At 40.5% G+C, this 14435-nt stretch overlaps 1 long non-coding RNA gene across 1 annotated transcript; it reads left to right on the top strand.

Moving 5' to 3' along the window:
- The first annotated feature begins 9819 nt into the window (after positions 1-9819).
- On the top strand, positions 9820-12113 carry LOC139130913 (uncharacterized). The gene is made up of 2 exons (XR_011552018.1): positions 9820-10142; positions 11854-12113. It is a non-coding gene; the product is annotated as an uncharacterized lncRNA (long non-coding RNA).
- Positions 12114-14435: the final 2322 nt, after the last annotated feature.

Raw genomic sequence — 14435 nt, forward strand, 5'->3', positions numbered from 1 at the left:
GCATAATTATCATCGGTACCCAATTTGCATAAATCCGATATAAAATTAGAAAATTTATTGTTAACTACTCTAAACATACTTTAAAACTATCGAGTGATATATCAAATGAAAGGTATTGCATGCAAAACACAAAAATCATATCGAAAAAGATATCAAAAATGATTTTGCAAAAATATTTTCATACTTATATTGAAAAACATATTTTCCCTTTTAATAAACCGGTATTTTAAAAATTTTAACACATACAGCCACATCATACAGCCACATCATACATCATTTGAAAGCTTGTTATCTCTACTTCAAGAAAATTGACAATGTGGAACTGCTAAGTAGGGCTATGGCGCCTAATTAGCATAATTCACACAGGTGCCAAATTTGCATAAATGTGCTATAAAATGAGAAAATGCATATTAACCACTCTGAACACACTTTCATACTATCAAATGATATATCAAATGAAAGGTAATTGCATGCAGAATACAAAATTGATATTCAAAGAGATATTTAAAGTGATATTAATGAAAAATTTCCATATTTTTATTAAAACAAAATGTTTCCCTTTAGAATAATGGTATTTTAAAACTTTGAACAGAAAAATCAATGCAACCAAAAGCATTATGATATAAAAAATTGCTCACCATATGGAGAACCAATAGCTGAAATGATTTTTTTTTTTAAACGGATATTTCTTTTGATGAATACATGTTTTACAACATATGATTAGCTCTTCTTGTTCGCAATATTATCATATGTCCATGTCTGGTTTGTATAGGTCAGAGGCTATTTCTCCAAATATGCGTAATTTAAGTAGTATAGTATACCTATTCAGAGCAAAGGAAAACCTATTAATGACACTTTAGAATACTAACACTGTCTTGTAATATTGTAACCATGGCAACATAAGCAAAACAATATAAACCTTTTGATATTGACTTTTAACATGTAAATTATTTGAACACCAACATTTGTTCTCAAAAATGTGTTGGGAAACATCACCAATTACTAATACTTTCAGACAAAAAGAAAGATCCACGTGAACCACACTATTATAGTAGTGAAAATAACTGTGTAGCCGAAATAATGTGTCAGAGTAAGCTGCAGTCGAAGAATGGTGTGACTCATGATACTTATAACTCATGGCAATACAGCGTCATTCATTTCGAGTAATTCTAGCAATTCCTATAATTCATCATCCTCTTCTTCAGTAGCATCGCCTCTAGTAAAAGGGTTGCCACAGTTATCTCCGCCTTGGCAGGAACACAAGTCTGTGCAGGCAAGATTAATGGCAAGATTAATTTGACAGCAGACACAATTGTTGACACAGTTATTTCTACTGGAACATTTGCATATCAGGTCTTGCATTAGTTCAGATGCCATTGGACCCTTGAAATAAATTGGCCGTATTTGATCACCTTCTTTATGCCATCCATGCTGCAGTGGCGAGCCAATATCTGGCATACCAATATGAGAAGACATCCATATCTTGTCTGCCATATGCTCTCTTCACATGCTCATCGAAACTGGCTTCACATGGTGGTAGCTTAGCCAATGACCTATCCTTACTGCTCACTAGCTTTAGACGCAGTTGGTTAAGATCCCCATGGCTATCTTTCATTTTTTCTTTCGGTCGTACATTATAGCTACCAATGATCTTGCAGCTGAAGTGGCGACCTGATTATCACTGCAGTCCCCAAGTTTAACGAAATTTAAAAAGCGCTTAGCTCCCTTAGATTTCACAAGACTGAATACAGACTTCTTTCCAACACCAAAGAAAGACGAGAAAGAGTCACATCCAGTTAGTGCATGTACTGCAGGTAATATATTACAAAAATCTGTCGTAATAGAGCTGCAAATCGCATGGACAGGAATAAAACGGCGCTTGTTAGTTGTACTGGTTATGATTCCTGTTTCAATCCACATATGTTCTACGTTTTCCATTTTTGGGAAATAGTGGAGAGCTAGAACTAAGACGTCTGTATCAGCTGACTTGATAAAGATGGTACCACTAACATCGAGTGATCTAAAATCATCATTGGCAGCTGTAGCATGCAATAGCATTCTGGTGTCCGCCTCTTCCTGGCTACTGAATAGATTTGGTTTTCCTCAATGCCATCACCAGTTATAGACATTGTTATTTCACCATTTGAGAAGCCGCCAGCAAGATAAGTTTGCAATGCGCAGGAACATGTTGCCTTGTATGCTTAACCATATATTCACAGAGAAATGTTATAAGAGCCTGTTTGTTAGCTATAACATTAAGGAACTTTTTCCATGGAGGTACAGGACGTCCACCAATCACTTGGTACTGCTTGTTCCCTACCCCATGTCCTGTTCTCCGTTGTCTCTCAGCAGTTTTGACAGACATACTGCTATCATACCTGTCAAACACCTCAACTACCGTCATGGCTTTCTCAAAGCCTCTCAGCACCTGCCTTAGGTATGCAGCAGCAAAATCATCATGTATGGAATTTGTCGCCTGCCATCATTTGAATTACAGCCATGGCATCTCGTATGTATATGGTTTGGCTTTTGTTACTCTCAGGTAGATTGCTGACCACTTCAACTTGAGCTTCAAGTTGGTGTGCTAATTCCGCTTTATTTGTTTTCCTCATTGTGCCATCAACATGGAAAAGTGATGCTGGCACTGGCCCTATTGGATGACTGAGAATTGTGGCCATCGACACATTATCTCTGTAGCTTGCTAATGATAGGGCTCTGCGGAACACCATTTCCGGACTTACTGCAACTGATATTATCCCAGCCTTGCTGGGATTGAGTTTTGTCTTCTTAGCCATGTCACAAAAGGTTTTTACACCAGATTTCTTGATTGGACTAAAAAAACTGCGGGTTCCACCAGATTGTAGGGTAGCCCCTACAAAGTTCTCTATCTGTTCTTCACCAATACTGGTTACTTTCAGAAGGGATTCTTGTATTTCAGGTTCTGAATGTAATCCTGTAGATATGTTGATAAGCACTTGTGGGTGTGTTTCAGTATCAAATGGATTCGTCATGTTGTTGATGACATGACTGGTGAGGGTTCTCACATGCTCTTCATCCCTTTGCAACACAGATGCAAACTCCTGTTTGTGTAATTTGTCTTCCGAAATACTTGAAAGCCCACTTCTTTCAGCCAAGGCTTTGGCATATTTGCTCATCACATGTCTGGTTAGTGTCCATCTGATTAGTGCTGGCTTCTTTCTTGTTAGCCCAACAATGCCACTGCTACCTTTGGTGTCTTTGATTACAGTCTTTTCTACTCCCATATCGCTCCAAATCCCATTAAAAGATCCAGGGGATTGACGTACAGCAAACTGACCTGATTCAAAGGCACTTTGAACATCATGTGGGAGGTTTAGCATATCACTGATGTAGACGGGTGTCCATCTGGAATAGTTTACTTTATTTCCTGCAAAGAAGTATGGAGCATGGATCGCTGTGTATGTAGGTGAAGTTTCCAATCTCCTTCTCGCTCTGCACGGACATTTAACAGGAGTATTTGCACGGCCTGCAGAAAGTGATCCCAAATTTGAATATAGGAGATTCAGAATGTCCCCATGCGTTGAAATCTTGTAATAATGGTAGTATATTGTCTGTTATTGCACGATCCACATTCTTGAGGGTTTGTTGTAAGGCTTCACCTTGTTCATATTGCATTGCTTTCTGTGCATCAGCCAGCAACTGCCGAACAGTGGTAGGAATGATGTGATCACTTCCATCATGATCACACCATTTAATAAATGAGGATAACTTCACAGCTGTCAGTGCTTTAAAGACTAGGGTTAAACCACGGACAGCACGGTTGAACTGCTTTCCAGCAAGCATTTGTTCTGCTGTGGCTGCTGCATAAACATCAGAATCAACAAGTAGATCTAGCAATCCTGCTTCTCCCCAGAATTTGCCAATACACAAAATGAAGCAACAAAGGCTGTGAAAGATTCCCAGACGAAGCACGGTGTCATCAAGTTCACCTGGATGAGACCATTTAACTTGTTGTGCTATTGCATACAGCTGTTGATCCATGGTTTGTACAGAATTGCGTTGGCCTAAAGCAGTGGACATTTTTTGCCCACGTGTGAACACGTGGGCATATGTCGCAGCGATGTCTGTCTGTCTGTCTGTCTGTCTGTTGGTCCATTTTCTCAAAAACGGCTGAACGTATTTCAGTCAAATTTGGTAGACATCTTCAGAATTCAAATGGCTAGAACTGAAAAGGTTTTGGTGGGCGTGGCTTGGATATTAATGAAGTTATGAAGTTTTAATTTTTCTGTTACGCCGCGTATGACAAGTGAAAACAATCGACTGTTTGAGGGCGCTGTGAAATGTGCTTGTCCAGGTTGGCTACAGCTGCAGCTGGATAGCTCTGGTTTCAACCACGGTCCCTCCGTGTTTCAACCTCGTATTGAACATTAAAAATATGATATTTTATTACTCATTCAACTCACTATTCAAGATAAAATATCGTTTAGCAAATTAGCTTTATCCTTGGTAATTGATTGTTTCCCTCGCTGCTCGATCGCCAGAAATGAGTACATACGTTCTTAGCCCTGCGTACGATGCTGTGTGTTCCGCTACAGCTAATAGCCCCGCTCACCCACAGCCCTGCAAAGGCCCGTACGTAGAGTTGGTGACTTCAAATCCATTTTTGGACTTGACGTAAAAAGCCAAATACTGCCGAAATTCAGCGTTCTTGGGCCCAAGTCATATCCCTGCCTACCTCAGCTACTCGATCGCTTCCAAAAATGCCAGTCTTTTATTCTTTTTTCGTAAATAACCGTCGATGTCGGCAACTCTCTCGCTAGCCCTGCGTACGTACGCAGTGTACGCTGTGCATTCCCTGTGTGCGTTCCTAACACACAGCGTACACTGCGTACGTACGCATGTAGCGTACCATGCTTGTGTAACTGCCGAGCTCAACGTGCATTCACGGTTGATACTCGTGTACAATCATGATGTGTTCAATTCTGATGAAGATTCATAAGTCTTACTTTTGCAGTCTTTTTTCCGTACGATAATCCCGACAATACGTGTTACTGTTAGACGAGGTGGCCATTTTATGATTCAATACTGCACAGCTACATAGCGTCACTATCGTGTGATCGAGGTACAGCATTGTTGAACGGGATACAGAAACTCTGCAGAGGGAGAAACGATCGTTGACATGAACAGTCAATGTACTTCAGCACGTAGTCCGCAGATAGCGGATCGAGAAAATAAACGTGTCCCAGTAAATAACGGAATATTTATGTACATTAACTCGATATTAATCAAATTTCCAGCTCATCGCAAAAAAATGTATTGCAAAGATTAATTTGTCACTGACAAATACTGCACTGTATGCAAAAAACAGTCTGTAGAATAGTTCAACCTTAAGTGGTATTACCCGAGACAAACACTTGTGTTGTCAATTTTGATTTCATTTCATAAACTTCATACTTCATCGAGTATCGTGTATTTCAGCCTTTGTGAAGCCATTTTATTGATATTTTCAATTTTTGTCTTGGCTTTGTTGTGGAATATGTTGAATCGTCTCCGTGGACATGTAGGCAAAAGTGTGACGGGGTCGAAGTGACTTGGGTACCTGGGGCCGACCAAAACCAGTGTGAATTACTGGGGTCAAAGCGGACAGCGGCCGGGATGACGTGTTCCCCAAGCGAGCTACCTTCAGAAGTCTGTTTCATCGCAAAAAACGTCAACTTTTAAAACCCGTCATTTATTTACTGATGTTATTCTCAGCATCACAAACATATACGCCTCTGCTATGTATCACAGCAAATAGTTATATTTGAGCGCCCGTAAATGGGATCCTCGTTTTTTTTGCGAACCGGAAGTGTGTCTTGCTCAATGCATTTCCTACCCATAGCGAGGGAAACTGCGCGCGTTCCCATGCTCCCATGCACCCTTTTTCAATGCCAGTGCAACGCCATCTGTGCAAAATTTGTTGTGGTATGCTCCCGTGTGATGGAAAACCTCTCTTATTCTAACAATGACGTAGTTGACTTTGGACTTCGATTTCGTAAATGTGATGTCCATGCAGTGAGTTTGGGTTGGCGCGCTTATATGCAATCTTCGCCCGCCTGCGGTCCGATATCCCGCATTTATTAGCGATATTTATCTGTTTTGACTTGACCAAAGTTGGCAAAACTTGCTATGTACATTAAAGATACTATGATACAAGATTATTGAAAGTCATTTGACATTTTTTTCAGCCAATTCCCAATATGCATATTTAATGAACCTTCCAAATTAGGGATATATACTGGCATTTACTTGATAAAATTTGGCGAAACATGCTGTGTACATTGATCATTATACCAGGTTATAACAGTATTGAAAGTCATTTTGCATTTTCATGTCAGCTAATTCATAATTTGCATAAATAGCTAACAAGCTTTCACGGTTTGGCATATAGAGCTTGAAGGACTTGACCAAAGGTAATTACACATGCTATATTGTGATACAATGACAGTACTCAAAGAAATTAATTATTTTTATTTCAGCTAATTACATATTTGAATACTTAATGACCTTTAGATTTGATCTGTGGTGAAATTCATTGTGTTGATCATAACTCTTTAAATGTAGCAAAGCATGTAGCAAAGGTTCAAACTTGACATAAATGCAATATATAATGAAACACGTGAGCATTTTCAGTTCATATCTGGTTTACTTTAGCCAATACCTTATTTGCAAATTTAATGAACTTTCCTAATTAAGGATATTTACCTGTCTTGACCAGACCAAAGCTGACAAATTGTTTTGTACATTAAAGATACTATGATACGAGATTATTAAAAGTCATTTAACATTTTTACTTCAGCCTATTCCTAATTTGCATATTTAATGAGAACATTTCAATCAATTCCTTATTTGCATATTTTAATGAACTTTCCTGATTGGGGATATATATTTGGATTTAGAATTAATCTGTGGTGAATATTATTCGTTATGTTGATCATAACACTTTCAATGAAGTTGCAGAAATGTGGCAAGGGTTCAGTTTGCATATAACTGCAATATATAATGAAACACGTGGGCATTTTCAGTTCATATCTGGTTATTACTTACATTTCACCATGGTGGTATAGGACTGTAGTCATATCAGAAGGTTAGCATCAATGATCGGTGCATATGAAACTGCTGTATAGGTGTTCTTCTTATTGGCCAGTTTGTATTGAACCCAGTCCAAAATGGAACCACCTGAATGTGCACGATATCAATATCAATTTGTATTGGTAGTATATCACGAGGAAGTAGTCGCAAAAGGCAACATGAAATATCTCGCACAGCTTTCAAATCTAAAAAGCACGAGTTTATTGTCTGGAGTACATCATTTTGGCGTGTTGGTTCTGGGCGTTTCTGTGGTTTTTCAAATGGTATGCATTGCATGAGTGACTCAGATAATCCTTGAAAAGTAAGCGACTTTTCTGCTCCACGCTTTACTGACATGCGTTGTGTTGATGTCTGTAAACCAATGGGCTGTTCCTGGAACACCACTCTAGCCATTGAATGGAAGGTATTCTTCCCATCAATTGTTTCTCGCGTTAATGTCTACATTATCATCTCCTTCTTGAATTAGTCTCCCGTTCTCAGCACGTGGTACGATACCATTTGGAATGAATACATCTCCCCCTTGTAGTCTGCCTATTTCAGCTTTAGCAGTGGCAGTTAGAAAACGTCTAAGTTCATCATACCCAATGCAAAAACCATGTTGATGCAGAGTATCAATTAAGTGACGCGATCCAAACTCATGGTGCAACTGGGCAGCAAGACCCATGTGGAGCGGGGTGATCATTTTGGAACTGTTGAATATTATACTCTCAGCAATTGCAAGACATCGTCTGTGTATGTCTACTTCGGGAGGGTACTCGTTGTTACCAGTATTATAAGCTTTGGTATCAATTAACCAAAGGACTAGCTGTTGTAGTAACCTAGGTACAAGTGAATCGGAAATTTCTAAACTGATTTCTTCTGGATTTGGATAATCATCAGAGAGTTTCATTTTAGCTATTTCGCCACGAAGAATCGTAGCAGCATTGTACAACACCATTTCTGCAGTTGAGCCTCATCACCGACTTTCAAAATATCCACCATCTGTGCTGATGAATGTAGTTCTTGTTTAAGTTCATTTGCAGCGTGCATAGCATCTGCCAATGTAATTGTACTGCAGATAACAAAAGTAGATTTACCTTGTCCATGTTGTGCATGAAATGAAATAGCAGAACCATAGTATTTCTCCAGCCGTGCTTTTATTTATTGCTGGTGTAGCTTTCGGAATCTACATCTGGAGGAAGTAGTGTTTTGTATTGCAGTAGCAATGTTGAAAGTAAGAGTGCTCGCTTATTGTGCATAAGATCGTCATTTATCTTCTCAATCAAACGATGAAATGCATTATCATGACAGGACTCTGCTGTTGCAGCCGAGGTGGAGGATTGCCTCATTGCCCGAAGATTTGATTTACTTAAGTATGTCGAAAGACAGTCTCTGTGATAAACCGCATCCTTGGCTATGAGGTCTTCATCTGATATTCTCCTCAGCATACTTTCATCTTTTCTTAATTCTGCCGAATCCCTTAGATTAGCGACTCTTGTAAATGTTTCTATTTTACAGAGTTTTTTGTCCTGCTTGTGTTTTTTTTCAAACAAATGATGCAGCATGACCAATCTGTGGCTGGCACACTTACCCTTGTAGTTACGGTAGTACTGGAATGTGGCATGGCCTGCTCCGCATTGTCTTTCGAAAAGCAACGTACATCTCTAATATGGGCCAAATTCGATTTACTTGTATATCTCTGAAAGCAGCTTCTGTGATACATTATTTGTGGCACATCTTCTAAACTGTCAAACTCATCTGTCAACCTTCGATGCAGATCATCAGCCCTCGCCAATGATGCAGACAACACAGAACTTTGTCCAGAATCTGTTGCTTTTGACAGTTTCTCACTTTTAATATTTTCTTGACAAATGAGGCATTTGCCAAAGTTCAGAGAAAGTCGTTTTCTCTTTGAAAGCTTCAGTGGGCTGACTTTTTCTGCCATAGTTACGTCTTTTTAAAACAAAGAGAAGTAAGTTATTCAAAGTATTCACCGTGAAATACTAACCCAAGCAATGTGTTTATCTTAATCGGGATATATACATGTACATTCTAGACAGCAATAATGCGATGAGATGAAATATAGCGCCTTCCGTCTACATAAGCAAAATATTTGAACTGAAACGGTCGATGTTACACAAATGCGGTAACAACTTATTATCAATCAGAACAAGATTTCTAGAGAAATTCAAACTAAAATGACATCAATAATGCACAAGGGTTATCCAACACACAGCTATTATGTTCCTTTTTGTTCAATAAATTGGAATTTGACGCGGAAAGGTCCAAGTATGCGTATCCTAAAAAACAAATATCAATTGCAAAACAAAATTCAGATATTTCTTCTCCATTAAGCGGGCAATATTTGCAGTTTGTACACAACTTTTATGAATATTGAAAATAAGTCAAGATATTCTCGATTTAAATATTCATAACAATATTTTCAATACACGTTTTGAGTTCATAGTTCTATTTTACATGCAAATACCTCTCATACAAGTATCATACAACAGTTTAAGAATATGTTAAGGTTAGTTAAGCATTGATTTTGTAATTTTAGATTGGATTTATGCAATTGGGTATTAGTGTGAATTATGCAAAGTACGGGGTTACGGCCCTATTCAAAGCCCAATCACACAGCGATATAATTACGCCAGGTGTTAAGTTCCATGAATATTCATCAAATGGAGAGAAGTATAAAGAAAGAAGAAGTACCAAGACATGTGTCATTCCTCGCACAGACCGGGCCCTGTGCAACGCAGTCTTGGCAGATTCACGTTGGCTTCCACCTCTACACCCACTACCGCTACCATCTCCACTGAAACTTCTTCAGTGGCTCATCCCCACGCTGTTGCTCAGACGGTTTCTGCGACGAATGATACTACAATGACTTCGAAATTTCGTGGAAGCTCATCGCCTAGGATGGCCAGCCCATCGCAGTCACTCGCCCAGTACTCGCCAGCGTTGCTCAACAACCGACTGAAGGAGTGGCGGGAACCAGCAGTGCCGCAACCAACGCCCAGTCTACACCAAAAACAATGGGGCACAATGAGGTATGTTGAGCAGATTCGTTTGTGCCATTCCCCTTGTGTACGTAACACATTTCCGTTTTCAATGGAAAAGTACGAATTCAAGCCCACTGCGTATGTAGCTCATCACTTTATTCTGAATGTATTTTTCACCTTTGCTGGCTAGTACTTTGGTAGTTTGATATTTTGTACTGTGTGTGCACGTTCAGTTCTGTGGAGGGCCGTGGTTCAGTCTACCAAATCGATAGTTTCACCGTTTCCATTTCTCGTGTTGATACTTTGCAAGTTACGTGTGATGCAGGGCGTTTGAATTCGTTGTAAGTGTGCGACACTGAAGCTTATTCTGGGGAAATATGAGATACACATGGAATGCTGCTGTCGCTTGTATTATTTTTCGAGGCAAACGAATTCGTTTTTCATCACTTTGTTTCATGTTTCGCTTCCGTCTGTGCTACTGTCCCGTATTTCATGTAGCCTTCCTAGGGGTTTTAGAGGAGTATTTAGCACAACGTTAACAGTGACAAGAAGTTCTTAGATAGGGCCTCCTTATATTCAGCACCAAGTATTTGTGTACAGATTCACGTACGTATACGCGAGTCAAGGCATTACGTTGTTACCCACACGGGATAAGAGTATTATGTATACGAGAGTCAAGGCGTTAGGTTGTGTTACCCATACGGGGCTTATGAGAATTACGTATACGCGAATCAAGGCGTTACGTTGTTGCCCATGCGGGGCTTATGAGAATTACGTATACGCGAGTCAAGGCGTTACGTTGTGTTGCCCATGTGGGGCTTATGAGAATTACGTATACGCGAGTCAAGGCGTTACGTTGTGTTGCCCATGTGGGGCTTATGAGAATTGCGTATACGCGAGTCAAGGCGTTACGTTGTTGCCCATGCGGGGCTTATGAGAATTACGTATACGCGAGTCAAGGCGTTACGTCGTGTTGCCCATGCGGGGCTTATGAGAACTACGTATACGCGAGTCAAGGCGTTACGTTGTGTTGCCCATGCGGGGCTTATGAGAATTACGTATACGCGAGTCAAGGCGTTACGTTGTTGCCCATGCGGGGCTTATGAGAATTACGTATACGCGAGTCAAGGCGTTACGTTGTTGCCCATGCGGGGCTTATGAGAATTACGTATACGCGAGTCAAGGCGTTACGTTGTGTTGCCCATGTGGGGCTTATGAAAATTACGTATACGCGAGTCAAGGCGTTACGTTGTGTTGCCCATGTGGGGCTCATGAGAACTACGTATACGCGAGTCAAGGCGTTATGTTGTGTTGCCCATGAGGGGGAATATTAGTAGTATGTATAAGGGCGTCGAGGCGTTACATTATGTTGCCCATGTGGAGCGTACGAGTATCATATACACGCGATTTGAGTTGAGTTGCTACACAGTTGCCCATGCGGGGGCTTATGAGAATTATGCATATGCAATTTCAGTTGTTACGTGTGTTGTTCTGGTGGGAGTATGCAATATTTTGTATACACAATGAAATGTGTGACGATGTGATGTCTATGAGGGACACTGTCACTTGTTCGCTCGTTTTCTGCTCTTCACCTGCGCGGCCCGTGGTCACATGCGAGTACGGGTATCATATATGAGTGCGGGTGCGTGGGTGGATGAAGGGTCGTGGTGAGCAGGTGATTGTGTAAGCGACACTGTTAATTACAGAAAACGGATTGGCTACACTAGAGGTAGTAATACGGTGTTTCATTGCATTACAGATGCAAAAACAATTGGCAGAGTTACATAAGAAGTTTGACATGCTCGAGAAGTCGGCTGGCAATGCATCGATTAAAGAGGAGGCTCTGTAAAAAGTGATCGAAATGGCCAACAACGCATCGTGGAATTCCAGACCACAGCTACTCAATGCACTCAGAATATTGGTGGACAGAGTAACCAACATGGCGCACCCGAAGTTGTCCAGATGGCAATATAGTTGAAGCCTATGTATATACGAATATGATAAAATGAATTCAAGAGATATTATTTGCATACATATATGTAATGTGTTCCTGTTATGTTGCGACACTGTACTCCTAGACGGGGAGGGCGATCATCAAAGCCCTTTGCCGTTATGGCTGCCTGCCTTGCAGGTCCTGTCTGGGGGTGCCCTCTTCAGGAATGTACATTTCTCTTCAGCGTATTACCCATCATTGGGACTTTGAACACCAAGTCAATACAGACATCAAGGCCTGCAAACTTTATCTTGGATGTCCTTAGAGGGCACCCCCAGACATGGTCCTGCCCTTACTCGAGTGTATCCACGATGGCTCAAGGGACGATAATGGCCTCCCCTGCACATCCAGCTTTTATAAATCCTAAGACCTTTATAGTGGGGAAATTCACAACCATCTTGATTTTTGGAAATTGTCACAGACCCACTTGACAACAAAAATTAATCATGGAATGGATTACCATTGGTGTCAGTATTTCTCCGTATAGGCCTATAAGACATTTCTAGGGAGAGTTTAAAGATTTTGTGCACGACCATAAGTCCCGCCAATACTATTACGGTCTTCAAAAATCACCCTCTTGTCAACAGTTTGGAGAGTTTTATATCCTCCACACCGGAAAGTAAATTAGAATCCGGGGCGATTTCTGTATGGGGAAAAGTGGGTATTGACCCCCCTTCAAAATTAGTGATGCCCATCACAATTGAACCAAAGAAGCCTAGATTGTGCATTATTGATATGCGTTATATGAATCTTTGGATTTGGAACGTAAATTTTAAGTTAGATCACTTTGTGGAAGTCTGTCGATATCTTGATCAGGGGGATTTACAAGTCAAGTATGATGATAAAAGTGGTTACGACCACGTGAAAATGTCTAAACGCGACAGGGGCTTTCTGGGGTTTCATTGGGCTGGGTGTGGTACGTGTGTAATACTTTGCCTTATAGTTGGAAACCTTCAGCATACGTGTATCACAAATTGGGTATTGTATCACCAGCTATGCTAGATCCCTTGGCGTCCCATGTATACAATATATCGATGACGGACATGGTGGCCAACTGCGACATTAAAAAACTAGCAAGCCCGCTGTTTAGTCGTCAAGAATTGGCAGAGTTTGCTGCTTTCATACTAGCCAAATTATGTATTGACGCTGGATATTTTATTGCTCTCGAGAAAAGTATTCTAATCCCGTAACATCCATTGTGATGCTCTGTTTTACAGCAAATACGGTTACTAGGTCATTTCCAAAAACAAAAGATATGAAACAATGTGATTTAGCAGGCATGTTGTGTTGGCTTCTAGAGTATCATATCAGGTTACGTATCCATACGGACTCTAGCTCTTTCAGATGGGCGACCCTTAGCATAAGGTCGCGACGATGTTGAAGTGATAGGTGACATGTGAGAAAATACTTGGCAACAGGAGCATATCGTAGTCAGGAACCCGAAGCACTATATTGGACCCTGCTCGCTTAAAAGAACATGACAAAGAACGCCAGAGTAGGTGCAATTTAAACCCAATGACACGCACACACAAACACAAGACAAACACATTTTCATAACAGACATGACCAAAAAAAATCACCTCGCGGAGCGATTGCAGAAACTCCTGTCTTCTCCCCCTAGGCACTCTCAGTTGGATCTGTGGTTGTTCCTATGACAGTGAATGCACCAATGTCGAATGTGTAACACAAACTCGTGAAGCCGGATGAGAGACGGCAGAACCCACTCAGAGAAAATTACCACCAAATATTTGAAGATATCCATCAACGTATGCATCAACTGTTGGGAGAGAAATCCGCATACGAGAGAAAAAAGATTGGCTTGTTCAGCAGCTCGAGAAATTTCTAGCTTCACTACCTGTCCCAATAGATTTAACAATGGCGAACTCAGAAGGCATTGTACGGTTTTTATTTAAAGATACGGACACAAAAACCCATGTTCACACTGATACGTGTCAGTATTTGGGGCATTCCGGTGTCTCCCTGCCAGTGTCCAAAACGTTTAAAAAGCTGCTACGCTAATAAATATGGTATCCAAATTAAAAACATTTTATCGCATTGTATACAAGGAACGCTCTATTTCAAGACAAAACCCAGTAGAAGCATACATTGTGGTCAGATACATGGAAAAAAATTGTCTGAGGGGCAGTAAAAGCACATGTAACCCAAACAAGCCCCTCTACTCTTTATACAAAATTAATGAAATTTTTATTTCATCATATCATGCAGAAGATTGGTGTCGCAAAGTCCCCAACACATATACATTCTGGCAAGGGATCCAGCATTTTTCAAGGTGATTTACTTCTCGGGTGATAGGGCTGGGGGTTTGGGAAATGTAGAAACACAAGAGA

Source organism: Ptychodera flava, chromosome 4 (assembly GCF_041260155.1).
Source record: "Ptychodera flava strain L36383 chromosome 4, AS_Pfla_20210202, whole genome shotgun sequence".
NCBI classification, from domain to species: domain Eukaryota; kingdom Metazoa; phylum Hemichordata; class Enteropneusta; family Ptychoderidae; genus Ptychodera; species Ptychodera flava.